Below are 9045 nucleotides of genomic sequence, written 5' to 3' on the forward strand. Positions count from 1 at the left end.
GGGAGTGAATGGTTGTAGATGGGGTGCCAATCAAGCGCGCTGCTTTGTCCTGGATGGTGTCAAGCTTCTTGAGTGTTGTTGGAGCTGCACCCATCCAGGCAAGTGGAGAGTATTCCATCACACTCCTGACTTGTGCCTTGTAGATGGTGGACAGGCTTTGGGGAGTCAGGAAGTGAGTTACTTGCCTCAGGATTCCTAGCCTCTGACCTGCTCTTGTAGCCACGATATTTATATGGCTACTCCAGTTCATGTTTCTGGTCAATGGTAACCCCTAGGATGTTGATAGTGGGGGATTCAGCGATGGTAATGCTGTTGAATGTCAAGGGGAGATGGTTAGATTGTCTCTTGTTGGAGATGGGCATTGCCTGGCACTTGTGTGGCGCGAATGTTACTTGCCACTTATCAGCCCAAGCCTGGATATTGTCCAGGTCTTGCTGCATTTCTACACGGACTGCGACAGTATCTGAGGGGTCACGAATGGTGCTGAACATTGTGCAATCATCTGCGAACATCCCCTCTTATGACCTTATAATTGAAGGAAGGCCATTGATGAAGCAGCTGAAGATGGTTGGGCCTAGGACACTACCCTGAGGAACTCCTGCAGTGATGTCCTGGAGCTCAGATGATTGACCTCCAACTATCACAACCATCTTCCTTTGTGCTAGGTATGACTCCAGCCAGCGGAGCGTTTTCCCCCTGATTCCCATTGACCTCAGTTTTGCTGGGGCTCCTTGATGCCATATTCGGTGAAATGCTGCCTTGATGTCAAGGGCAGTCACTCTCACCTCACCTATTGAGTTCAGCCCTTTTGTCCATGTTTGAACCAAGGCTGTAATGAGGTCAGGAGCTGAGTGGCCCTGGCGGAACCCAAACTGAGCGTCATTGAGCAGGTTATTGCTAAGCAAGTGCTGCTTGATGACACTGTTGATGACACCTTCCATCACTTTACTGATGATAGCGAGTAGGCTGATGGGCCGGTAATTGGCCAGGTTGGATTTGTCCTGCTTTTTGTGTACAGGACATACCTGGGCAACTTTCCACATTGCAGTGTAGATGCCAGTGTTGTCACTGTACTGGAACAGCTTGGCTAGGGGCGCAGCAATTTCTGAAGCACAGGTTTTCAGTACTGTTGCCAGAATATTGTCAGGGCCCAGAGCCTTTGCAGTATCCAGTGCCTTCAGTCATTTCTTGATATCATGTGGAGTGAATCGAATTGGCTGAAGTCTGGCATCTGTGATGCTGGGGACTTCAGGAGGAGGCCGAGATGGATCATCAACTCGGCACTTCTGGCTGAAGATTGTTGCAAACGCTTCAGCCTTATCTTTTGCACTGATGTGCTGGGCTCCCCCATCATTGAGGATGGGAATATTTGTGGAGCCACCTCCTCCAGTTAGTTGTTTAATTGTCCACCACCATTCATGGCTGGATGTGGCAGGACTGCAGATCTTAGATCTGATCCGTTGGTTATGGGATCGCTTAGCTCTGTCTATCGCATGCTGCTTACACAGTTTGGCACGCAGATAGTCCTGTGTTGTAGCTTCACCAGGTTGACACCTCATTTTGAGGTATGCCTGGTGCTGCTCCTGGAATGCCCTCCTGCACTCTTCATTCAACCAGGGTTGGTCTCCTTGCTTGATGGTAATGGTAAAGTGAGGGATATGCCGGGCCATGAGGTTACAGATTGTGGTTGAGTACAATTCTGCTGCTGCTGATGGCCCACAGCGCCTCATGGATGCCCAGTTTTGCATTGCTAGATCTGCTCGAAATCTATCCCATTTAGCACGGTGATAGTGCCACACAACACGATGGACGGTATCCTCAATGTGAAGGCAGGACTTCGTCTCCACAAGGTGGTCACTCCTATCAATGCAGTCATGGACAGAAGCATCTGCAGCAGGCAGGTTGGTGAGGACGAGGTCAAGTATGTTTTTCCCTCGTGTTGGTTTCCCCACCACCTGCCGCAGACCCAGTCTAGCAGATATGTCCTTCAGGACTCGGTCAGCTCGGTCAGTAGTGGTGCTACCGAGCCACTCTTGGTGACATTGAAGTCCCCCACCCAGAGTACATTTTGTGCCCTTGCCACCCTCAGTGCTTCCTCCAAGTGGTGTTCAACATGGTGGAGTACTGAGTCATCAGCTCAGGGAGGGCGGTAGGTGGTAATCAGTAGGAGGTTACCTTGTCCATGTTTGACCTGATGCCATGAGACGTCATGGGGTCCGGAGTCGATGTTGAGGACTCCCAGGGCAACTCCCTCCCTACTGTATACCACTGTCCCGCCACCTCTGCTGGGTCTGTCCTGCTGGTGGGACAGGACATACCCGGGGATGGTGATGGCAGTGTCTGGGACATTGTCTGTGAGGTATGATATTACCCTTAGAGAAGCTGTGATATTACCCTGAGAGAAACCTATTTAAATATTCCAGTTTATTTGCTTCAGGCACTGAATATTAGGTGACTAGTCTTCCTACAGAGTTTATTCATTGACTGAAAAGGTACAGCATGTACCAGTTTTTCTTGCAACAGACCCGATGGATCAGCTGCTTTTTTGTTTGTTATTTTCCCATGTTCATCTGTCATACCACTTCCTCTTCCTCTTCACCTAAGAATTAATTTTTTTCTGTGTGATGCATTTTGTTTGTTTAGGGTGAAATACTGGTCTAAAAAACAAACTTGTTTCTGGGATGGCAGGACTGTCCTATGAAGAGATATTGGGGAAACTGGGCCTGTATTCTCTGGAGTTTTGAAGAATGAGAGGTGATCTCATTGAAACCTACAAAATACTTAAAGGGATAAACAGCGTAGATGCAGCTAAGATGTTTCCACTGTTTGCGGAGTCTGGAACCAGGGGATACAATTTCAAAATAAGGGGGAAGCTACTTTGGACAGAGATGAGGAAAAATTTCTTTACTCAGAGGGTTGTGAATCCTTGGAATTCTCTACCCCAGAGGATTGTGGAAGCTCAGTCATTGAGTATGTTTAAAGCAGAGATTGAGATATTTCTAAATACAAATGACATAAGGGGATATAAGGATAGTGTGGGAAAAGGGTATTGAAGTTGATCAGCCAAGATCATGTTGAATGGTGGGGCCGGCTCGATGTGCTGAATGGCCTACTCCTGCCCCTATGTTCCGATGTTCTTCCCATTTATTTTCCCTCCACAACATTGCACAGTGCTGGAGAAGACGTTATCATACCAAACTACTGTAAATCCAATATTAAAAATATAGAAAGTGTTTTTTATTTGGGGGGCGGGTTGTGGGGTTTGTTGTAGGGGTTGTGGAGGGTGTGGGTGGCTGATCTTAGTGCTGGGACTGCCTGTGCTCTCCCAAAGTTCTGCAGACTCCAGTTTGAAAATCATTGACCTAGAATGAGGGGTAGGTTTTGACTTTGTATGGTACTGTAAAACAGGAGAGATGTAAAATGGGCTGCTGATTCCCGAACACATATTTTACACTATCACACACCTATTTTACACTATGACACACCTATTTTACACTATCACACGGGCAAAATCCACCTAGTGTCAAAATGCTATTCATGACACAGCCAAGCCTAATTTCATTTTCACCCCATAGCCACATGTTTGATAGGTCACTGGATTGTGGAGCACTGGCGAATTATTCCCTTTTCTGGGCCACTGATGCCAATTGTAGTGCCTTACTGGCGTCCCAGCTCAGTTTAACCAGCACAACATTGACTGTGAATTAAATGTGAGACTTTCATGATCTATATGCCTAAGTTTCATTCTGGGCCATGGTTTTACAACTGAGCCATTAAGAGAGTGGTTAAACTAACTGCTTTAATAATTGTATGACAGCAGCAAACATGTTTACACTTGTTTTTACACAATGACATTGATTCATCAAACAGGTAGTGACTAAGGGGGAAGGTTAAACCTCCCTTAGGCATACACACAATTATGAAACCAAATAAATCACAGCTTTGAATCTCATGTAATTGTATTAATCACTTACAAGCACAAATTGAAAGTTGTCTCAAAAAGTAATAATAATGTGCATTTGGGTTCGGCATTTTGTTTGTATACTTAGAGGATTTAGTAACTTACAAGTAAGGCAGATGAATTGAGGGCGTTGATCAACACATGGAAATATGATATTATTGCTATCACAGAGACATGGTTGAGGGAAGGGCAGGGCTGGCAGCTTAATATTCCAGGGTATAGAATCTTCAGGCGTGACTGAGGGGGGGGGGGGCATGGAAAAGAGGAGGTGGCATTGCACTATTGATCAAGGAGTCAATTACTGCAGTAAGGAGGGATGATATCTTAGAAGGTTCCTCAAATGAGGCCATATGGGTAGAACTTAAAAACAAAAAGGGAGCAATCACTTTGCTGGGAGTGTACTACAGGCCTCCAAACAGTCAGGGAGAGATAGAGGAGCAGATATGTAGGCAAATCTCAGAGAGGTGTAAAAATAATAGGGTAATAATAGTAGGGGATTTCAACTTCCCCAATATTAACTGGGATAGTCTTAATGCAAAAGGCTTAAAGGCGGCAGAATTCTTAAAGTGCATACAGGAGAGCTTTTTGAGCCAACACGTAGAAAGTCCTACAAGAGAAGGATGGTACTGGACCTAATCTTAGGGAATGAAGCTGGGCAAGTAGTAGAAGTATCAGTGGGGGAACATTTCGGGGATAGTGACCATAACTATGTAAGATTTAAGGTAGTTATGGAACAGGACAAAGATGGACCAGAATAAAGGTACTGAATTGAGGGAAGGCCGATTTCAATATGATAAAGCAGGATCTGGCCAAAGTGGACTGGGAGCAGCTACTTGTAGGAAAGTCTTCATCAGACCAGTGTGAGCCATTCAAAAAGGAAATAGTGAGAGTTCAGGGCCAACATGTTCCCATAAAGGTGAAGGGTAGGACCAATAAGTCCAGGGAACCCTGGATGTCAAGGGATGTAGAGGATTGGATAAGGTAAAGAAAGGAGGCTTATGGCAGGTTCAGACGGCTGAAAACAGCGGAGGCCCTAGAGGAGTATAGAAGGTGTAGGAGGGTACTTAAAAAAGTAATTAGGAGAGTGAAGAGGGGGCATGAAAATAAACTGGCGGGCAAGATAAAGGAAAATCACAAGGTGTTTTTTAAGTATATTAAGGGCAAAAGGATAACCAGGGAAAGAGTAGGGTCCATTAAGGACCAAAGTGGCAATCTGTGTGTGGACCCGGAGGACGTAGGTGAGGTTTTAAATGATTACTTTTCATCTGTATTCACTATGGAGAAGGTCAATGTAGGTGTAGAGATGAGGTGGGGGGGTGGGGGGGGGGAATGTGATATACTTGAACAAATTAGCATTGAAAGGGAGGAGGTATTAGCTGTTTCAGTGGGCTTAAAAGTAGCTAAATCCCCAGGCTCAAATGAGATGTATCCCAAGCTGCTATGTGAGGCAATGGAGGAGATTGCAGTGGCTCTGACATAAATTTTCAAATACTCTCTGGCCACAGGAGAGGTGCTAGAGGACTGGAGGACAGTGAATTATTCAAGAAGGGTGGGAGGGATAAACCAGGTAATTACAGGCCAGTGAGTCTAACATCAGTGGTTGGGAAACTATTGGAAAAGGTTCTGAGGGACAGGATTACTCTCCACTTGGAGAGGCAGGGATTAATCAAGGATAGTCAGCATGGCTTTGTCAGGGCAAGATCATGTCTAACAAATTTGATTTAATTTTTCGAGTAGGTGACTAGGTATGTAGATGAGGGTAAAGCAGTTGATGGAGTCTACATGGACTTCAATAAGGCTTTTGATAAGGCCCCGCATGGGAGATTGGCCAAGAAGGTAAGAGCCCATGGGATCTAGGACAATTTGGTAAATTGGATCCAAAATTGGCTTAGTGTCAGGAGGCAGAGGGTACTCTGGGAACTGTCTGTGCGGAGTTTGCAAGTTCTCCCTGTGACCGCTTGGATTTTCGCCGGGTGCTCCGGTTTCCTCCCACAGCCAAAGACTTGCAGGTTGATAGATAAATTGGCCATTATAAATTGCCCCTAGTATAGGTAGGTGGTAGGGGAAGTGAGGGAAGGTGAGGATGTGGTAGGAATATGGGATTAATGTAGGATTAGTATAAATGGGTGGTTGATGGTCGGCACAGACTCGGTGGGCCGAAGGGCCTGTTTCAGTGCTGTATCTCAAAATAAAAAATAAATAAATAAACAAAATAGAGGGTATGGTCAAGGGTTGTTTTTGCGATGGAAGCCTGTGACCAGTGGTGTACAGCAGGGATCAGTGGTGGGACCCTTGCTGTTTGTCGTGTACATTAATGATTTAGACGTGAATATAGGAGGTATGATCAGTAAGTTCGCAGATGACACGAAAATAGGTGGTGTCAGAATAGTGAGGAGGAAAGCCTGAGATTACAGGACGATAGAGATGGGCTGGTAAGATAGGCAGAGCAGTGGCAAATGGAATTTAATCCTGAGAAGTGTGAGGTGATGCATTTTGGGTGGACTAACAAGGCAAGGGAATATACAATGGATGGTAGGACCCTAGGAAGTACAGAAGGTCAGAGGGGCCTTGGTGTACTTGTCCGTCGATCACTGAAGGCAGCAGCACAGGTAGATAAGGAAGGCATATGGGATACTTGCCTTTATTAGCCGAGGCATAGAATATAAGAGCAGGGAGGTTATGATGGAGCTGTATAAAACGCTAGTTAGGCCACAGCTGGAGTACTGTGTACAGTTCTGTTCGCCACACTATAGGAAGGATGTGATTGCACTGGAGAGGGTGCAGAGGAGATTCACCAGGATGTTGCCTGGGCTAGAGAATTGCAGCTATGAGGAGAGACTGGATAGGTTAGGGTTGTTTTCCTTAGAGCAGAGAAGGATGAGGGGGGACATGATTGAGGTATACAAAATTATGAGGTGCATAGATCGGGTAGATAGGAAGAAACTTTTCCCTTAGCGGAGGTGTCGATAACCAGGGACCATAGATTTAAGGTAAGCGGCAGGAGGTTTAGAGGGGATTTGAGGAAAAGTTTTTTCACCCAGAGGGTGGTTGGAATCTGGAGCACACTGCCTGAAGGGGTGGTAGAGGCAGGAACCCTCACAACATTTAAGAAGATGGAGTAACGTTTATTGTTTAGGATTCTTTTGGGCCTCCTTATCTCGAGAGACAATGGATACGCGCCTGGAGGTGGTCAGTGGTTTGTGAAGCAGCGCCTGGAGTGGCTATAAAGGCCAATTCTGGAGTGACAGGCTCTTCCACAGGTGCTGCAGAGAAATTTGTTTGTTGGGGCTGTTGCACAGTTGGCTCTCCCCTTGCGCCTCTGTCTTTTTTCCTGCCAACTACTAAGTCTCTTCGACTCGCCACAATTTAGCCCTGTCTTTATGGCTGCCCGCCAGCTCTGGCGAATGCTGGCAACTGACTCCCACGACTTGTGATCAATGTCACACGATTTCATGTCACGTTTGCAGACGTCTTTATAACGGAGACATGGACGGCCGGTGGGTCTGATACCAGTGGCGAGCTCGCTGTACAATGTGTCTTTGGGGATCCTGCCATCTTCCATGCGGCTCACATGGCCAAGCCATCTCAAGCGCCGCTGACTCAGTAGTGTGTATAAGCTGGGGGTGTTGGCCGCTTCAAGGACTTCTGTGTTGGAGATATAGTCCTGCCACCTGATGCCAAGTATTCTCCGAAGGCAGCGAAGATGGAATGAATTGAGACGTCGCTCTTGGCTGGCATACGTTGTCCAGGCCTCGCTGCCGTAGAGCAAGGTACTGAGGACACAGGCCTGATACACTCGGACTTTTGTGTTCCGTGTCAGTGCGCCATTTTCCCACACTCTCTTGGCCAGTCTGGACATAGCAGTGGAAGCCTTACCCATGCGCTTGTTGATTTCTGCATCTAGAGACAGGTTACTGGTGATAGTTGAGCCTAGGTAGGTGAACTCTTGAACCACTTCCAGAGCGTGGTCGCCAATATTGATGGATGGAGCATTTCTGACATCCTGCCCCATGATGTTCGTTTTCTTGAGGCTGATGGTTAGGCCAAATTCATTGCAGGCAGACGCAAACCTGTCGATGAGACTCTGCAGGCATTCTTCAGTGTGAGATGTTAAAGCAGCATCGTCAGCAAAGAGGAGTTCTCTGATGAGGACTTTCCGTACTTTGGACTTCGCTCTTAGACGGGCAAGGTTGAACAAGTGTTTAGGATTACACTTCAACAAAGGCTATGTTGCTGAGGTCGAAGAGGCTACCTGTTCCTTTGGAACCGTATCCTGGTAAAAGTGAATGACTTTAGGAGAGAGGGAGGAAATTAGAAAGAAAATGCATCTTAAGAGAATCTATGAATGCGATCATATTGCAAGTTCATAGCTTAATAAAAATCTATAGTTGTTAAGACTTTCTGTGCCAATATAAATTGTAATAACTTGCATCTTTATTTTCTTTGTAGTAATTTGGACATTTGTTTTCTTATTCTTAGAATCAGGTTGATGAACAGATAAGTTTGTTGAAGAGTGGAACTAAACCAAGCGTACTTCCACAGATAAAAATCCCGCCACCACCTCCACATCCTGATGCAGTAGTACGTTCTTCTACTAAAATTCCTTTGCAACATTGAATTCTCTGTCAGATTAATTTTGCTCTGTAATAATTTTCCATTTTTGTAAGGGTGTGCAATCAAAGCTTTCATGAAACCTCAAGTGGTATGTGTTTGGTTAACCAGGGGGCATAGATTTAAGGTAAGGGGCAGGAGGTTTAGAGGGGATTTGAGGAAAAAAATCTCACCCAGAGGGTGGTTGGAATTTGGAACACACTGCCTGAAGGGTAGAGGCAGGAACCCTCACAACATTTAAGAAGTATTTAGATGAGCACTTGAAATGCCATAGCATACAAGGCTACGGGCCAAGTGCTGGAAAATGGGATTAGAATAGATAGGCTTGATGGCCACTGCGGACGCAGTGGGCCGAAGGGCCTGTTTCTGTGCTGTATGACACTATGACTGTATGCCAAAATAAAAGCCACCAAATCTTTCTATACAGTTTTCTGATACAATTTTTTTGTTAATTTCTTCCCCTGTTGACACTT

At 45.8% G+C, this 9045-nt stretch overlaps 1 long non-coding RNA gene across 1 annotated transcript in view; it reads left to right on the forward strand.

Annotated features, from left to right (window-relative positions):
* The window catches only part of LOC137349284 (uncharacterized), a 45983-nt gene extending 37455 nt beyond the window's left edge, over positions 1-8528 (forward strand). Inside the window, exon 3 of the long non-coding RNA XR_010969328.1 lies at positions 8441-8528. This is a non-coding gene — a long non-coding RNA (uncharacterized lncRNA). The remainder of the gene's footprint in view (positions 1-8440) is intronic.
* Positions 8529-9045: the final 517 nt, after the last annotated feature.

Source organism: Heterodontus francisci, chromosome 1 (assembly GCF_036365525.1).
Source record: "Heterodontus francisci isolate sHetFra1 chromosome 1, sHetFra1.hap1, whole genome shotgun sequence".
NCBI classification, from domain to species: domain Eukaryota; kingdom Metazoa; phylum Chordata; class Chondrichthyes; order Heterodontiformes; family Heterodontidae; genus Heterodontus; species Heterodontus francisci.